The sequence below is a fragment of the Tursiops truncatus genome, chromosome 1, assembly GCF_011762595.2.
Source record: "Tursiops truncatus isolate mTurTru1 chromosome 1, mTurTru1.mat.Y, whole genome shotgun sequence".
In the NCBI taxonomy this organism is placed as follows: Eukaryota; Metazoa; Chordata; class Mammalia; order Artiodactyla; family Delphinidae; genus Tursiops; species Tursiops truncatus.
The window spans coordinates 92,576,721-92,595,215 of NC_047034.1; the positions used below are offsets into that span (position 1 = coordinate 92,576,721).

At 36.6% G+C, this 18,495-nt stretch overlaps 1 pseudogene; it reads right to left on the reverse strand.

Annotated features, from left to right (window-relative positions):
• Positions 1–17,551: 17,551 nt before the first annotated feature.
• On the reverse strand, positions 17,552–18,159 carry LOC101338495 (NEDD8-conjugating enzyme UBE2F-like; annotated as a pseudogene).
• Between the last annotated feature and the right edge of the window lie 336 nt (positions 18,160–18,495).

The following is an 18,495-nucleotide window of genomic DNA, read 5'->3' on the forward strand; positions in this document are numbered from 1 at the left end:
CTCAACAAGTATTTGTAAAATAACTAATCTTAACTTGCTAGTGTACTTATAAAGCACCAAATTTTACCGTGAACGTGAATCTTGGGGTTGGGGTGTGTTGATAACAAGCCTCAAATCTCTTTTGTGTTTCCTTTTCTTGCAAGGTTATCTATCCTTTGCCAATTACCAGTTATAATGAAGCACGCTTACACAGCTTGCTTGCAGGCAAATATTTGGATGTTAAATCGGTGAACCAGACAATATTAGCCCTTGCCAGGATGTGATTGGTCTTTTAAACAAGGGAAATATAAATGTGCTTGAGTATTCTCACCAAATATTTATAAATTTGGGTGCCTCAAGATTCATCTAGATAAAGTCAGTCTTATTAAAATCATCTGTTCTGGCACTCATATTTTTGTAAATTTATAATACATTGTACCTTTTGTATATTTTTCTTGAGCTATCCCATGACTGACTTTTTCCTGAAGGTTTTCAAGGCACTACAAGAGGTTTCCTTTACCATGAATAGAAATTACCCATTTTTTCACTGACAATGTAGTATGAAAGTAAAAAAATGTTATTGATATGAAAATTTAAGTTAAATTTTACACTCTACCTAATCAAAGTTAAAATTCTTTCCTAACATAATTTTGTAAAAGTTGAGTAGATTGGAAGCAACTGGTATCACAATCTTATTAGCATTATAGGGTGTGTGATATAAAATGATTATCATTTTTTCCATTTATATTATTTAAATTTTAAAAGGTATTATTAAGCCCAGAAGTAAGTAAATTAATTTGAAAGTTCTGATATCTCAATATTTTTGCATTTTTAAGAATATTTTCTTTTGATATATTGAGATGTCATATATTATAAGTAGATTAGAATAGCTCATAATTTTAGCAGCCATAGAAATTTCCTCAGTGATACTTTTTGCATTTTTATACGTTATTCAAGAACAATATGGTAATGTTAAGGACTACAACATGAAAACCAAAGTAGGAGGCTGATTTAAATTGTGAAGTAGAATAATGAGATTAAAAGCAAGATGAGATTAAAGCAGGAAGAGAGAAAATATAGACTTTAAAAATGTCTAAAAGTGAAATGAAGGAGAAAGATGGAGTGACACAAATAAGTATACATATAGCTGATTACTTTTTTATACAGCAGAAACTTACACAATATTGTAAAGCAATTATACTCCAATAAAATGTTAAAAAAAAATAAAGGAGTGACACGAGTTGGAGGCAGTGTGGACACAGGTATTTTAGGTTAAAGGACAGGAGCTTGTGTAGATGAAATCCCCATAGCAATGAGCACACAGAGTACTCACATGCTGGATTATAAATATCATTATCCACTAAATGAAATGAGGGCTTCTTGGAGAAATGGCTGAATCCAGGGGTATAACAGGGAGATTACAAGATGAGCCTGGAACGTTCATTGTGCCAGAAAACAAACAACTGCTTAAAATAAAATGGAGACATGCCAAGAGGACAAAACAGCCAGTTTAAAGGAGCTTTCTCTAACTGGCCAACTCTGGGACAATATCAGTATCAAAATTAAAAGTAAATCATTATGTATTGAATAAATGAGGGTACGTGCATCCACACTGAAATAAATAAATGAATAAATTGAGAGTTGGATGAGTAATGAGTTATTCCAAAGTATCTCTCCACAAAATACATAAAAATCACAAAGGGCAAAAGAAAATGTTTGCAAATAGAGGAAACCATAAGACATGACTGTTAATGAAAAGATCAAAGTGAACAGCACAGTACTAAGATAACCCGAAACTGTGTATAAATGATAAAATGCAATGAGAAGAATACACGTCACTCGTCTAGTATTCTTGTCAATGAAACGTTATCTAAATCAAGTTATGAGAAAATATGAGACAAAACCAAATCAAAGGACATTCTACAGAATAACTGATCTGTACCCTCAAATTTTGAAGTCATAGAAGGCAAAGGAAGACTGAAGAACAATTTCTGACTGAAGGAGTCTGTAAAGACCTGATAACTAAATAGCATAATTCTCAACTGTATCCTCTTGCTGTAAAGGACATTATTGTAATAATTGGCAAAGTTTGAGTGGGGTCTGAAGATTAGATTTAGTAATGTAATTACTGATTAGTGTTAATTTTCTGATTTTGATAGCTGTATTGTGGTTCCATAAGAAATTACCCACAACATATTCAGGGTGATGCGGCATTGTTTGGCAATTTATTTTCAAATGGTTTAGGAAAGAAAGTTATTTGTATTATACCTGCAACTTTTCTATAAAGTTTGAAATTGTTTTTAAACTTGTATTAAAAATAAAAATAGACGAGGTAAATTTATATGGTCATGGAACTATTATATATCTTGATTATCTATACATTTGTCAAAACTCAATGAACTGTACATTTAAAATGAGTACATTCTGGGACTTCCCTGGTGGTTCAGTAGTTAACACTCCATGCTCCCACTGCAGGGGGCATGGGCTTGATCCCTGGTCAGGGAACTAAGATGCCACATGCTTCATGGCATGGCCAAAAGAAAAATGAGTACATTCATGGTACACAAATTATACTTATACAAAAAATACTGTCAGGTTAAAAAACACATTGCCATGTTTAAAAATAAGAAAGAAATAGCTTGATTAAAAATAAAAATGAAACTCACTATGGTGAGTGAGACATATGGCATAAGAATTCTAAGGCCAGCTGAGGACAGAAGATAAACACCTTGCATTTGGCAGGAAATTATAATTGGCATACACTCATGAAGTCTAAAGCTGGAATTGTGTTTTTCATACATAAAAGATGACTCAAGAGCTCTGATGGACTGTACAAGTTGTGAGCATATGGGACCAAACCCTAAAAGTCTACCACCCATATTCACAAGCAAAGCTTCTAACTAAAGAACTACACATTCCACAGGACCAGGGTTTGCCTAAAACCCAATCACAATACAGGGAGGGGCTTGCTCAGCAGATTAGCTCTTAAACATGAAATTCCAAACACAAAAGAATATCTGCTTCCATGAAAGACTTTCAACAGATTGAACAAAATGTCAAAAAAAGAAGATAATAGAGCAACTCTATAATTCTTACATAGATAAATAATGAAATAATGTTTATAAACAACTAGAATTTATTAAATGTTAAAGGGCAGTTATGAATTTGAAAACAAGGTAAATTTTTTATAGGAACTTTGGAAATTAAAAATATAGTAAAAATGCCAACATAAATATATGTATATATACATATATGTGTGTATATATATATATATATGAAAACTTGATAACAACTAAAATAATTTAACAACTGCACATAGTTAAAGAGAATTTATTGATTACATTATAATGGTGAAACTCTCTAAGAATGCAGCACAGAGAAGTTAAATAATGAATGATAATTAAGAGACACTAAGAAATATGGAAGATGAGCAAGAAGTCTCAACATATTCTAATAAAGAAGCAGAGACAAGTGATATTCGATGAGATAATGACAGTGTGTGTGTTGTGGGTGTGCCTTTCCCAGAATCTATGAGAAAAAAATTCCGTATGTTGAAAAATTTCATGAGTTGAAAAATCCACAAAATATAGAGTTTTTTTTCAACTAGTATCTAGACATATCATTGAAAAACTGGTGAACATGAAGAATTAAAGAAAATACCCCAAATTGCCAGAAAATAAATGTAGATGCCATGAGAAATGTACTGAGAGAATAGAACTGTAGACACAATATGTACTGTAAAATTATTGTTAAGGGTACATGCAGGGCTTCCCTGGTGGCGCAGTGGTTGAGAGTCCACCTGCCGATGCAGGGGACACAGGTTTGTGCCCTGGTCCGGGAAGATCCCACATGCCACAGAGCGGCTGGGCCCATGAGCCATGGCCGTTGAGCCTGTGCGTCCGGAGCCTGTGCTCTGCAATGGGAGAGGCCACAACAGTGAGAGGCCCGCGTACCACAAAAAAAGAAAAAAAGAGTACATGCAAAAATAAAGACATTTTAAGACATTTAGACTCACAAATTATCCCTTCAACAAAAAGAAAAATGAAGCCAGAAGGAAGAAGTGGGATTCAAGAAGTAGCAGTGAGAAAATAATTCATTAAAACATAGTGAGGGACAAAATAATAAGGTAAAATCACACATTAAATTGAACAAAGAATAAACATAGATTTTGAAAAGATGAATTAAAATTGGCAAACTACTTACAGGGCTAAAACTAAGAGGACAGACTGTCTAATGAAATAATATTGGTAATAAAAAAGATGTCATATACAGATATAGTTACATTTAAAATATAACAGTTGTATAAATTTAAGCATCTTAAAATATATAGATTAAAGAGGTGTTTCTCTTCAAAAATAAACAATATCATAATATAAACAAGAAGAAATAGTAAATCTGGATAGGTTAAAAGCCATTAAAGAAACTGAAACTGTATTAAAACATATCCCAACAAATAAGGCATCTGAACAAGATAATTTTATTTAATTCCTTACCAAGTATCAATTATATTGTTTTCTCTTTTCCTCTTTGGTGAGTGTGAGAAAAGGGATCAGAAAAATGCATCCTTAACTTATAAAATGAGAAAGATAAACCTATATCTTGTTTACCTTTTGAAACTTTAAATATACTCCAATTATTAGAAATTAAAAGTATCACTAAGCCAAAGCAGAAGTAAAAGTAGTTTTTGAAATGACATTTATAATTAGATTCATAAGGGAAAATTCTTAGTTTGTTAGCTGAAGTTCAAATGTAAGCCCTATTTTAGTGTGCCAGAAATAATTTGTGCTTTATCATTCATGAATAAATAACTATTCTCCTTGGGAAATCATTCAGTTCTGCAATTACTATCTAGTGTTTCCTCTAATATTTTCTTAGAAAAAATTAAAAAAAGAAAATTGAGCACCAATATTTAGTAATAACTATTTACTCACACTTAAAAACCAAAATATAACTCACAAAGATTTGTTTTAAAAATATATATTTGTTTTAAAAAAAAATTAAATCTTTGGAAGTATGCAACACAAACCTCTAGGATTAAGAGTTTAGTACAGTTAATCTGACCTGTAATTTTAAAATGCATTGATGTTCTAGGATTTCAATTATTAAATGTATTTCATAAAATTGTATTATAAACATCTGGAAAAACTTAACAGATCAGATGTGATGTTTTGTTTTTATGTTTCTTATGTTACTGCTTAATCACCTTTTTTTTTTTTTTTTTTTTGCTGTGCCACTAGGCTTTCATTTCAGGATCTTAGTTCCCAACCAGGGATCGAACCCAGCCCACAGCAGTGAAAGTGCCAAGTCCTAACCACTAGACCACCAGGGAACTCCCTTTAAACACTTTTCTGACAGCACTACAATTGCTAGCTTATTTTTGACAGTGGATGTAAGTATAAATCTCTTTTTCTGTTCAAAGACAGTGATGCCGAAAGCTCAGCTTCTCTGTACACTGGTGCCAAATCAAATCTTGGAGACAGAGTTTTAGGTGAAATAGAAAAGGACAGCTTTATTACTTTGCCAGGCAAAGGGGGACATAGCAGATTTCTGTCTCAAAAAACTATGTGTCCCCACTTGCAGTGGATAGTGAGAAGTTTTACAATAATGGTTCAAAGAGAGCGTGATCAGCTAATGGATATTCTTCTGATGGTTTGGTGGTGAGGTAGGCAGGAGTCAGCATCATCAACCTTCAGGTTCCAACTGGTCTGGGGTCTACATGCTTGTGTGCAGCATACCATAATTAATTGTTAGCTTCTCCTGCCTGGAGGAGGTTTCAGTATCTGCAACACAGCTCAAAGATATTGTTTTGTGTATGCGAAACCAGGGAAAACAGGACCTTGCCCCAAGGCTGCATTGTTGTTTCTCTTGACTGTTTGTTTCTCCCGGGTCTCGCATCCACTGCGTTCCCTAATTAGCAACCGCTTGAATCTGACCATTGGAACTCCGGGAAGGTCATGGAGGCTGAGTGAAGGCTGTGTGAAGGCTGTTTCTTGTAATCAAATAAATGCAGGACACAGAAAGGCTTTGTGCCCAGGAGCCCCACAGGGTCCTGCTTGGTATCAACAGGCACCTAATCCAGTTCGCCATTTGAACAAATTGTATACTTATCTCAGGCTTGTGTCTAATCTAGTGCTTTGTGTATTTGAGTACCCATTTCATCTTCTAACTAGAATTTCTCTTTCCTCTAAAATACAAAGCCTCTTCAGGTCACAATTCCAACCACCATCTGTAGACTGTGGTTCCAATGTCACCTCAGTGTTCAAAATCTTTGATGGACGATTTGGGTCTCTCCCACATGAGCTCTACCACTGGCCAACAGATGGTCTCTTAGTCCAGTTCTCCAGTCTTTGATATACTAATGAGGATCAGGTCTCTGCCTGTGCAGCACAGGAGTAAGTGCAGGACTTCATACACAGCTCTTGGGGTCTGCTTGCCCAGAACAACCCCCTCTCCACAGTCTCTCCAGTACTTTCTGGTTTTCTAGTGGTCCCTTTTTCATTATTCCAGTCAGAAACTTGCAGCTTATTACCCCACTGCCATGCTTTTCCATTGCTGCATTTGCATTTGGGATCAAGCAGCAGGAGAGCAGAGAAGAAAAACACTAACAGGGTTTCACGCCCCCTGCCTCACCCCTTGGGGCTACAGTTCCACTGATCAGAGGAAGATTCCCTCCTTAAGAATTTTGGTTCCTTGGGAATCCTGCTGACAGGGCTGCCACTGCCACCACAGGATGACTGTGGGCCTAGGGTGAGAGGGAATTGAGAAAAGGAAAGAATGGAAAAATGAGGGTTTTCTATGTTCTTCGAGCCAAAACTAGCTTGTTTTTTTTGGCTCTCTTCCTGTCTGTGCTCCGGTGGCCATGTCTGTGCTTCAGGCAACATTGAGCTCAGGTTAGATCATACCAAAGTAAAACAAAAACAAAGGTATACTTACCTCAGGTTCTGAGTTCTGTTTTTTCTTCCCCTGCTACTTTTTACTTTTCAAATCCTCAAACAGTTGCTCTGGGCATTCTGTCTAGGTTTTATATCTGCAGTTGTTACGGGAAGGGTGACTACTTCTAGGGCCGAGAGTGGATTCTCATCTAACACTAGGAAATGAATTGTCTGAGGAGACACACATACTGACAAAGCAGAGAGCTCTGGAGCAGAGAGTAGCAGGGTAACGGAACCCAGGAGGACTGCTCTGCCAAGTGCCTCACAGTCTCAGGGTTTTATGGAGGTGGGGTTAGTCTTTTGGGTTGTCTCTGGCCAATCATCTTGCCTGTGCCTATATGTGGTCCAATTAAAGGACTTTCCAGGCAGCGCACGCATCTCTCAGTCAAGATGGTTTTCAGCAAGACATATATGGGTTGGCTTCTCCTCCCTGCTTTTGCCCCCCCACCCCCGAATTCTGGTTGGCTGCAGCTGGTCAGTTCCATGTTCCTTATCGGGACTTCCTGTTGTGAAATAATCCATGCAAGCTAGCCAGGGCAGGTGTTTTCAGTCAATGGTTCCCTAACAACTCCCCCCTACCGAGAGACTTCATACTCAAGATACTTCTTGGGAATTGGGGCGGAGGTCTCTTTCTTCTGTAACTACTTCCTCCTGGAAGTGGGTGCCATCCTGGCTAGGAGAGTAGAAGTCTCTCTCTACCTTATCTAAACTGAGGTATTTCATGTCCGAATTCGGCTTCCACCCTTGTAGTAACAACAACTTAGTCTGAAAATGTTGGAGCCTGTCCGAGATAAACTTTGTGAGCAGCTGAAACAGACAAGGGCCAAACAGGAGGTCCAACAGGATGGTCACCACCGGGCCCAGAAAAGGAACACAAAATCTAGGGTGAGGGCTGCCGGGTGTGTGACTTTCTTCTGACTGGTTGGTGGTGATGTAACATGGTGGTGTTCCAGGAATCCTGTGCTCAGCCTGAAGTTACTATCCTCCACCTGGGTGGGGGCCTTAGTTTCTGCTGAAAAACTCAAAGATATTTTTATGTATATTCCTTGAGGAGGAACCAGGATACTGTCCCAAGGCTGCACTATTGTTTCTTGATTCCTCCCCCCATAGTTTCTGCCTCCCCTCCCTTCCCTGATTAGCTACTGTTTGAATCTGCCCTTTGGAACTCAGGGAAGGTCAAGGAGGGTGAATAAAGCCTATTTCCTACAAACAAGAAACGGGGGACACCAGGGACTTCCTTGGCAGTCCAGTGGTTAAGACTCCACGCTTTCACTGCAGGGGGCACGGGTTTGATCCCTGATTTGGGAACTAAGATCCCTCGTGCAGCGTGGTGCAGCCAAAAACAAAAAATGGGGGACACGGAAAGGATTTGTACCCAGGAGCCCCACAGGGTCCCACTCAGTTTCAAGACCAGAAGAGGTGCTGAGGGTGAGGGAAGTCTGGACTGGGTATACAGGAGGAAGATGATTAATGTTATTTGTGGCTTCAATTGAAACCAGCTACAGTGGTGGGCACTGCTGTTCGTCCCACTGACTTTTCCAAGTTTCCTCCAGGGGTTTTCTTTTGGAGTAAGATGGAGAAAGTCCACTTCACTTGTCTCTCCTATTGACTGTGTTAGGGAAGGGGCCTTCCGGTTATTTTCCTGGTGGCCTGATATGAGGGATCTGAGCACATTGTCATGATGCTCTTTTCCAATTGGGGTTGCTACACTTGTCCATTTCCCATCAAAATTGAGCAAGTGGAAGCCAAGAAGAGCTCATATGGATCATGTGGTGCCAAATAAATTTCTCCCTTACCCTAAAATGTAACAAGAGCCTTACCCCCTCCTCATGATGAGGACCAATTACATCTGTCAAGATAGTATTACTCATTTTGTCTGGGCATGTTATTTTGAGGAAGAGTTACTCCTTTATCAGTAATTCAGAATAATAGGGCAATGATGCAAAAATTAAGGGAATATGCTTCCTAATCAGAAAAGCAGATGTTCAGATGTCACTTTTGGAAAGTTTTTAACTTATCTGATGTGTTTATCATCTGTAAAGTGGGCATAAGTAGGGGATAGGTATTTGAATTACATAATAGGACCTATGGAACATACTTACCATGATGTCTGACACATACATGCTCTTGTGAAATGTTTTCTCTTATTATTATTTTCCATGATACATCATTAGGATGGCTATAGGTCTCTGATTTCCTCAGAACACACAGACTATGTATGCGTACACAGTGCAATTAACAATAGTGGCCACTTTAACTTTGAAAATTATCCCAGTTTGGACACTAATATTTTATGCTCACCCTTTGTTGGCCTCCTGTACACTTGAGTCTACCTCCTTAACACTTCTAAAATCTGTCACCTACTTCCTATCCTCCTTTTCTTTGCTTCTGTAAAATTTCTCAGAATTTTTTGTACAGATTACCACTACAGTCTTTTAGCTACTCCCAGTACCTCCAGTATTGCCCCTTTCTTCCTGTCTCAACACTGACAGTAGAAGAAATTTTCCAAGTTCAAACAAATTCATATCACTAAGATCATTCAAAGACTTTCCAAAGCCACCTTTATATATATATATATATATATATATATATATATATATATATATATATATATATATATTTTATCATGGTAGATACAATTCATTATGATCTAAAACCTGTCTATGTCTTTTTTCAACAGGCCAGCACCTTGAAGCTCTGTTTTTTGGGCACAATGAAATAAAGGCATTGCTTTTTTAACATAACATCAGTAATCCTTTCCCTAAAATTAGGCAATGTATGAAAATGCCAATTAGGGCCCCATTTCCCAATGAAAAAATTAATCAACATTTGGTTATCAAGCTAAAATCCCTAACCAATTTCAGAAAAGTGTAATAAAACATATAACAGTTGATAGTGTTAAGATGCACAATGCTTAAAATATCTCCATTTTATTGCTAAAACTCAATATATTTGTTAACAAGATGTTGACTTTTATGCAATAACACATATTGTTTGTATGTCAGGCCATAAATGTTATCATTTACAGTACAGCAAGGCAAAACCAAAACACAAATAAATGAATTTTTGTTAGACCAAAATACATTAAATATATTCAATAAAAAAGCTAAGTGATTCCACAAAAATAACTTTTACTCCCAAATGAGAAAGAAAATTGAAGCATGAAAAACGTTGAGGAGGGAGACCTGAAGCAGACACAGTTTATCACTGGCTGTGAAAGTTTATGATACTGGGTTTTGTATGGACATATGTCTTCAATTTTCTTTGTGTACTTGGTAGCAATTCCAACAAGTGGAAATGCTGGATTGTATGGTAACTTTATCAACTTTTTGAGGAAATATCAAATGTTTTCCACAGGGGCTATACCACTTTATATTCCTACCAGCAGTGGATTTAGGATTCCAATTTCTCCACATCTTTGTTAAAACTTGTTAATTTCCTTTTCCTTTTTAAAAAAATCAGCTTCCTAGTGGGTATAAAGTGGTATTTCATTGTGGTTTTAAAACTCTTCCCTGATGACTAATGATGTTGAGTATCTTTTCAAGTACTTGTTAATTATGTGTGTATCTTCCTTGGAAAAAATGTCTATTTAAGTATTTTGCTCATTTTTAAATTGGGTTTTTGTCTTTTGTCTTGAGTTATAAGAATTGTTTATTTATAATTGGTAATATCTCATTATCAATTATATGATTTGTAAATATTGCCTCCCCTTCTGAGGGTTACCTTTTCACTTTTTTGATGGTTCCCTTTGAGCCAAAAGTTTTTAATTTCAGTGAAGTTCAACTTATTTGTGTTTTCTTTTGTTGCTTGTGCTTTGGATGTCATAATTAAGAAGTCCTTGTCTAATCCAAAGTCATAAGACTTACACCTATTTTTCCTCCCAAGAGTTTTCTAGTTTCAGCTCTTATATTTAGGTCTTTGATTCATTTTGAGTTAACTTTTATATATTGTGTGAAGTACGGGTCCAAAGTCATTGTTTTGAATATGGATATCCAGTTGCCTCATGACTATTTGTTGGAAAGACTATTCTTTTCCCATTGAATGGTCTTGGCACACTCATTGAAAATCAGTTGACCACAGGTACATAGGTTTATAACAATATTACTCCTAATAGCCAAAAGGTGGATACAACACCAATGTCCATCAACTGATGAATGAATAAACATTGTATATCCATACATGAGATATTATACAGACTTGGAATAATATTCAGCTTTAAAAATAAAGGAAATCCTGAACTTTGTGACAACATGGATGAAACTAGAAGACATTATGCTAAGTGAAATAAACCAGACACAGAAAGACAAATATTGTATGATCTCTGTTATAAGAGGAATCTAAAATAGTCAAATTCATAGAAGCATACAGTAGAATGGTGGTTGCCAGGGCCTGGGGATAAGGGGAAATGGGGAGAGATGATCAAAGGATACAAAGTTTCCATTATGCAAGATGAATAAATTCTGGAGATCTAATGTAGAGCAGTATGAATATGGCTAACAATACTGTAATTGTATACTTGAAATTTGCTAAATGTGTAGATCACATACACACAGAAAGGAATGGTCACTATGTGAGGTAATGGACATGTTAATTAGCTTGATTGTGGGGATTATTTCACAAGGTATATGTATATCAAAACATCAAGTCTTATACCTTAAATATATACAATTTTTATTTGTCAATTATAGCTCAATAAAGATGGAAAAATACTTGCAAAGTACTTAGACCTCACTACTAGCACATAACACAAACTCAATAAGCATTTTTTTCTCTTGCTAAAAGCCAGTTTGTGCAATGAGAAGTTTGCTGTAAATCTTCTTTTGTCCATTTACAAGTTACAGTTCACTATGGTGTCATAGGTCCCTGCTCAGAATAACATCATTAAACATTAAATTAAATTAATGAAAGACGTCAGAGACAAAAGGTCACATATTATAATGATTCCATTTATATGAAATATCCAGAATAGCCAAATACATGGAGACAGAAGCAGATGGGTGATTGCCAGAGACTGTAGGGAAGGAGATGGGAGTGGCTACTTAATGGGTTTTCATTTGGGGTGATAAAAAAGTTCTGGTACAAGATAGTCGTGATGGTTGCACAACATTGTGAATATACTTGGGCCACTGAATTGTACACTTTAAAATGGGTTAAATGGTACATCTTATTGTATTTTACCACAAAAAAATAGCTAAATTCATTGGATTCCAAAGGAAATCAACTTTACTAAAATAGTTATGAGACCACTAAAAATAAACCAAATTTTTGATGTAAAAAAAGGAATGAATACAGATGTATGCTACAACATGGGTGAACCTTAAAAACAAGCTAAAGTGAAAGAAGCCAGTCATAAAGAACCACAGAGTGTATGATTCCATTTATATGAAATACATACACACACACACACACACACACACACACACACACACACACATGCAAACCTACAGAGACAAAAAGTAAATCTGTTATTGCCTAGGGCTGGGGAGATGAGGGCTTAGGAGCTGGGGGCTAAGTAGTGCAGGTTTTCTTTTTGAGGTAGTGAAAATGTTCTAAAATTATGGTGACTAATGGTTGCACAACTTTGTGAATATAATAAACATGATTGAATTGTATACCATAAGTGGGTTAATTGCATGATACATGAATTATAACCCCAAAATTTTGTAAAAGAAAGTTTATGATGCTGAATAGTTGAGTGATGAAGGGAATATTTTAGACCAATTATCAGATTCAGAGGATCTGATAGTCTCCATCATTTTGGTGCACCTGAAAGAACTCTATCACAAAAAAGGTTGGTAAATCATCAGGGCACATGGTTGATGCTCTAGCATGAGAGAATTGCAAAATGCAGTTATGTTCATATTCCTGTTACTGATTTTCTTTGTATGGTGCTGTAGTGTTTCTGTCTTAATCCCTTTTGTCATGCTCCTTGCTACCTTCTGTTTGAATTTTATTTCAACTTTTTAAAAACTTTTGTGACTCATTATATAACTCTAGGCAAAAACAAAAGCTAAATATGAAAGAAACAGTTGAAATATTCAAGACAATGACAGTACACAGTGACAGAGAATATCACAGACTACATATGGGAGTGTGATTGCCTTTCTCAGGACTAGTAGCAGTGAAGATGTGTGTCCCCCGTTTATATTCAATGTGGTTTTTAAAATATCTACACATGAATAGATATCTAACATTCTACCAATTATGTTTTAGAATATAACTGGCAACTTCCCACATATTATTTTGAGTTCATAAATATACATTTTTCTTATATGAGTTTTCACTAAGACCCTTTAACTGATAGATATAATTGTTCTATGAAGTTTAGTTATAAAATTAGCAGAACTATTTTAATGGGAAATCATGAAGAGGAGACAGTTCTGCCACAGAAAGCTGTATGTGTACTTCCCCAGATATATCCCAGTTTTCTTTGTCCCTATTTCTGTGAATAATCCTCTCTCTCCCCATATCACCATCTTTTACACCTAGAAAATATATTTCCATATTTCGAGACATACTTTATCTTCTGTACATACCTAAGACAAAAGTCCCCCGAGTTCTACAAGTCTGCCCAATCTGGGTTAGGTGTATATCCTACGTTCTCGTCTTTCCTCTGTAGTGGCTATGACAACACAGTACTTAGTTGTCTATTTATTTGTCTTTATTTCATATATTACTTAAATTCCCTGAGGGCAGTAACAATATCTAGCTCATTTCTGAATCCCTCTGTCTAGCTGAGCACCTAGCACTTGGTAGCACTCAAAAACATTCAGGGAGTGAAGAAAAGAAGGAATGCAAACTGAGCAATTATCTATAACAAGCCTGTGGCTCAGGAGAGAAGCTAGAGCTGCTGATATATATTTATAAATCTTCTGTGTAGAGCAGGTAGTTGAAGCTTTATGAGTGGATGAGATCACTCCGGGAGAATGTAAATAGCACTGGTTCTCAAATCTGGCTATACTTTAAAATTACCTACGGAGCTTTTAAAAAAATAAAAACACCCAGGATCTACCTGAGAAATTCTGAAGCAACATCTCTGTGGTGGGGGGCAGGCAATCCTGTTTTGTAAAATCTCCCCAGGCGATTGTAATTCAAAGTCAGAATTAAGGAATACTGTACTGGTGAGTTTAAAAAAAAAATTAAAGATGTCACCTGAATGCAAAAGCCTTTAGAGTAAAAAATATCTAAAGATCAGGATAAGAAAGAGTATAAACAAACAAACAAACAATGAACAAAGAGCATAAAAATTTTAAAAATCAAACAAGCAGATAAATAAATAAGAAACTGAGAAAGATGACTCAGAAAGGTAAGAGATCCAAAAGCTGTATTGTCACAGATGCCCAGAGAGGACAGCATCTGAGAAGGAAGAATTGTGTATAAAGTGTAAAATGCCAGACAGATTCACTGGACGTTAAAACCTAAAAAGCAGAGAGAAAGACAGACAGAGTTAGGAGTTCAATGACATATAAATCGTAAGAAATACTTATTATAAAGTATTTTCAAGGAATTAAGTCAATGTGTATTGTATTTTTTTAGGATATAGTCATTCATTATTCCATAATGTTCCTGTACAAATGTTCACAATAAAAACATATTGTAATATGGTATAATCCTAAAAATATAATGTAATCCCTCAAATAGCACGAATCACCTTCTATGTAATCAGAAACTAATCTGCTTTATATTGTGTGTAGGTAAACAGTTCTAAAGCTATGGGAACAAAGAGAAGGGAACTAACCTGTTTCTTATTTTTCTACTGTGTAAGACAAAAATGCTGCTTTGCATGTATTTTTATCAGATAAGGACTATCTTATTTTGCTATTACCTCAACTGTAAATACCAGGATTTTCCTGATCAAGGTATCTTGTTGCTATTACTGACTCCAAAACCAGATAATGTAAGTAAGAAAGTGTAGTAAATTGTCAACTTCTAACTGATTAAAAAGTAATTACTATATAAGCCAAGATACAGGCTCTAAACTAATTTGTCTCCTGCAGAAAGAAGATACTATCAGATCCCAGTAAAACTCTATTCAAATAACTTTGAAAGCCTATTTTAAGGCACAACATGCAAATTACAATTGTTTAGGGTTAATACATTTTTTATTTGTGTACATTGCTTTGCACAAAATTAGAAACTCAGAGCATAGTTGGATGAATTTATAGACTCAAGAATGAGATAGATATGTATATTTTATAGCCCTAAATTGTGGTTCCCAATCTTTTGATTTGGATGATATCTTTACTTATGTCACATATTAAAGGTACAATGCCTTTATTTATTGGTCTGCAGACAATGGAATGCTTATACTAGATTTTGTGAACTCCTTACCAAAACACCGGGTCCAGTGGCTCACAGATTGAGAAACTCTGTGCCAGCAGCCAGCGGAATTTGTTTCACCCTGAAACTAAATCTGTTGTCCCAAAAAGAATGTTTTTGGTGGACAAATATATGAATAAAACTTTGAGACCTTTAAGACTTGTATTTAAACTTAAGATTTTAACTATATACTATGCATTTCTGAGTTTTCTAAGAGAGTATAGCTGCAGATTTCTTATGATTTTTCAACAAAATCAATCTTCTTCTTACTTCTATTTTGTCTCAGCTGCTTAGAATGAAAATTCAGTTATATGTAAACTATCCCTTTATGAAAACCAAGGAAGGATTAAATAAGTATAAATAAAGAGTCTCAATTCCACAAACTGATTAGGTACCAGACACTTCTACTTGGCTTTGGGTTCTCCCTCTTGGGAAAAATAAATCTCTCTCTCTCTCCCTCTCCCTCTCTTTCCCCCCATTCCCACCCATCCCTCTACAGACATCATTCCTTTGTTTACTCTCCTTTGCAGTATATCTCCTTGCTACTTTTTATTCATTTCTTCCCATTCTCTTTGATCTCACTCCAGTAGGACTGCAGTCTCTATTCATCTAAAACAAAGCTTGTCAAGGTCGTTAGTGGCCACAATGTGACTAAACTCAGTTTTCACCATATTCAACCCTTTAGTACAATTTAATGGTTCCATTCTCTTGACTCACTTTCTACAACTGGCTTCTGAGACACCACCCTGTCTCTTTCCCAGTCTCCTTTCTGATTCTCCATCCTCTTCCTCTACACTTCAGAATGTCCAGGTTTAGTATATCAAACTGCCTAATCAAAATTTCCCCGGATGTTTAGCTTGCCTTAAAAAAATGTAACAGGTTCAAAACCAACCTCTTGATCTTCCCCACCATTAATAAAAGAAGGTTTTTCTTTAAGAAAACTTTCCCTTACTTTAGGAGCTCAAGGCAAACCTCCTGATATCATCTGTGGCTTATCTGTTTCTCTCATACCTCACATCATATGCACCATCAAAATATATCCAGTATCTGATCCATCCTCACCAACTCCAAGATATTATTAGAGTTCAACCAACCATTATTTCTTGCTTCTATCATTGCATCATCTTCTTATTCTATTTCTTTGCATTCACTTATTCCTTAAACTATTTTTAAATGTTTTTGATTTACTTAAATCCCTCCAAAATATTCTTATATCAAAGTAAAATCCAGTGTCTTTATAATTGCCTATAAAACCCTAAATGATCTGTTCCCCCATTCCACTTTATGCCTTATATCCTTCTGCACTTTTCCTTGTTACCTGCTCCAACCATGCATTCTTTCCTCTGCTGGTATTTTCCCAATATACATGCATTCCATCCTGGTCCTAAATGTCCATCATTATTTTTGGATACTCACCGTATTTCTGTAATATTTTCTCCCACAGGCATTGGCATCTAAATGATGTGCTTTAACTGTCATCCAGACAACTGAATAGCATCAACTTCTCATCTTACCTCTTCATTCTTACCAGTTCTTACCAGCCCATTTGCTTGATACTGCCTTGGAAATATGAAGGTATAGAAATTATTAGCAATGCTTTTGGCAGTCATTTTTTTTCTTTCATATTTTCTTTGTATTTCTCTTCAATAGTTGCTTGACTCAACATCCTTCTCTCTGCTCTATATAATGAAAATACAAACTAAATTGAGAATAGAAAAAAATAATTAAAGCACTAAATCGTACAAATTACAAATGTTCCAAAATATACTTACATTAAATAAAATATGCATTTCAGTAAGTGATCTACAGTGAATGGTTATGCATTTTAGGAAGCTTCACGACATCTAGGCAAGGCTAACATTTGTGGAAGGAACTAAGAGAATTTGCATCCAATCACAGTTTGTAGTGGGTTTCTGATTGCCAATCTGTGAGCTACACTGAGCACATTATTAGCATGACCTGTGCAGGGAACTGACTTTGGGAGAAGGGAAAGAAGCAAGATCTAGCCTCAATTCTGAGTTCATTACAACTTCTCGAGAATCTCACCACCAGCCTATAGAGTACAGTTGCAAAAAAGTAAGCATGTTAAGGTAAGGGGACAACTCTTGAGAACCCCAAACACATTCTCTTGCTGTATTTATGTAGAACTCTCCATCTACAATGGGCAGTCATTAAGAGGTTCTTCCTCAGGACAACATAGTCACAGGACTTGAGGACCCAATGGGACCGAGGGGAGCGCGAGGACTGAGGAAGAGGCTCCCTTTTTGTTTCAGTTGGAGACAAACTTATAATGCAGTCCACGGCGCTGCAGTCTTCTCGTCTTATCCTCTGGCATGTTTCATGTACTCTTTAACTTTATTCTGGAAGTCCTCCTTGTCTGGCAAATGATGTTCTGCAGCTTCAATATGCAGTGGATCATCAAAATTCAAAAGATCACTTAACAAAGCGTTGAATCCCCGAACAATATCCTTCAGTGTCCTCGTGGGAGCGCAGCCGGTGCTGTCAATCAAACGTTCTCTCAGTAAACTCAGACATACTTCGCCTGTCTCTATGATGTTGGGGTGCCAGATCCTGGTCAAGCATTTCACTGTGGGAGGCACCACGTTGTACATATCAGGAACTTCAGTATCAAATTGAAATTTTCCACCCTCGTCGTAACCCTCATCTATCAAAAAACACAAAACCAAAAAAAAAAAAAAAAAAAAATCCTGGGGTTACAGTTAGCTGAAAGCAATGAAGCTTGTTTGGTTGAGGAAAATGCACTTTACATGTACAAGGTAAATTAGCTTCAAGTTGTGCAGTCTCTTTAACAAGTAGACTGTCTCTCGCCGAAACCCGCTGAGGGAGTCAGAGGCTTTGGCTGACTCCCGGGAGCGACCCTTTGAGACCAACCATCATCCCGCCTCAGTGGGCTTGCCAGCGTCAGCATTACTGCCACCTTGCCCTGGGAACCACAAGACTGGAGAGTCGGGGCGGCGCCCACCACCACACCCAGCCAGCGGGGGCGACACGCGACGCTCAGAGCCACACCCAGCTCTGGACGCTGGACCGGAAGTGGCTTGGCAGGCGACGGGACCGGAAATGAGGCTGGACTCGGCTTCTCTCTTCCGTCTTGGCAGTCATTTTTAAGAGCTGAGATGAGCTCTTCCCCTCCCTGCAAAATTGACTGGAACCCTAGAAATCGGTAGGTATAGCAATTAAAGAGTTAAACTCAGAGAAATAGTTGGTAGTAACCAGATCAATAAAATAACCTCTTCTTATTTGT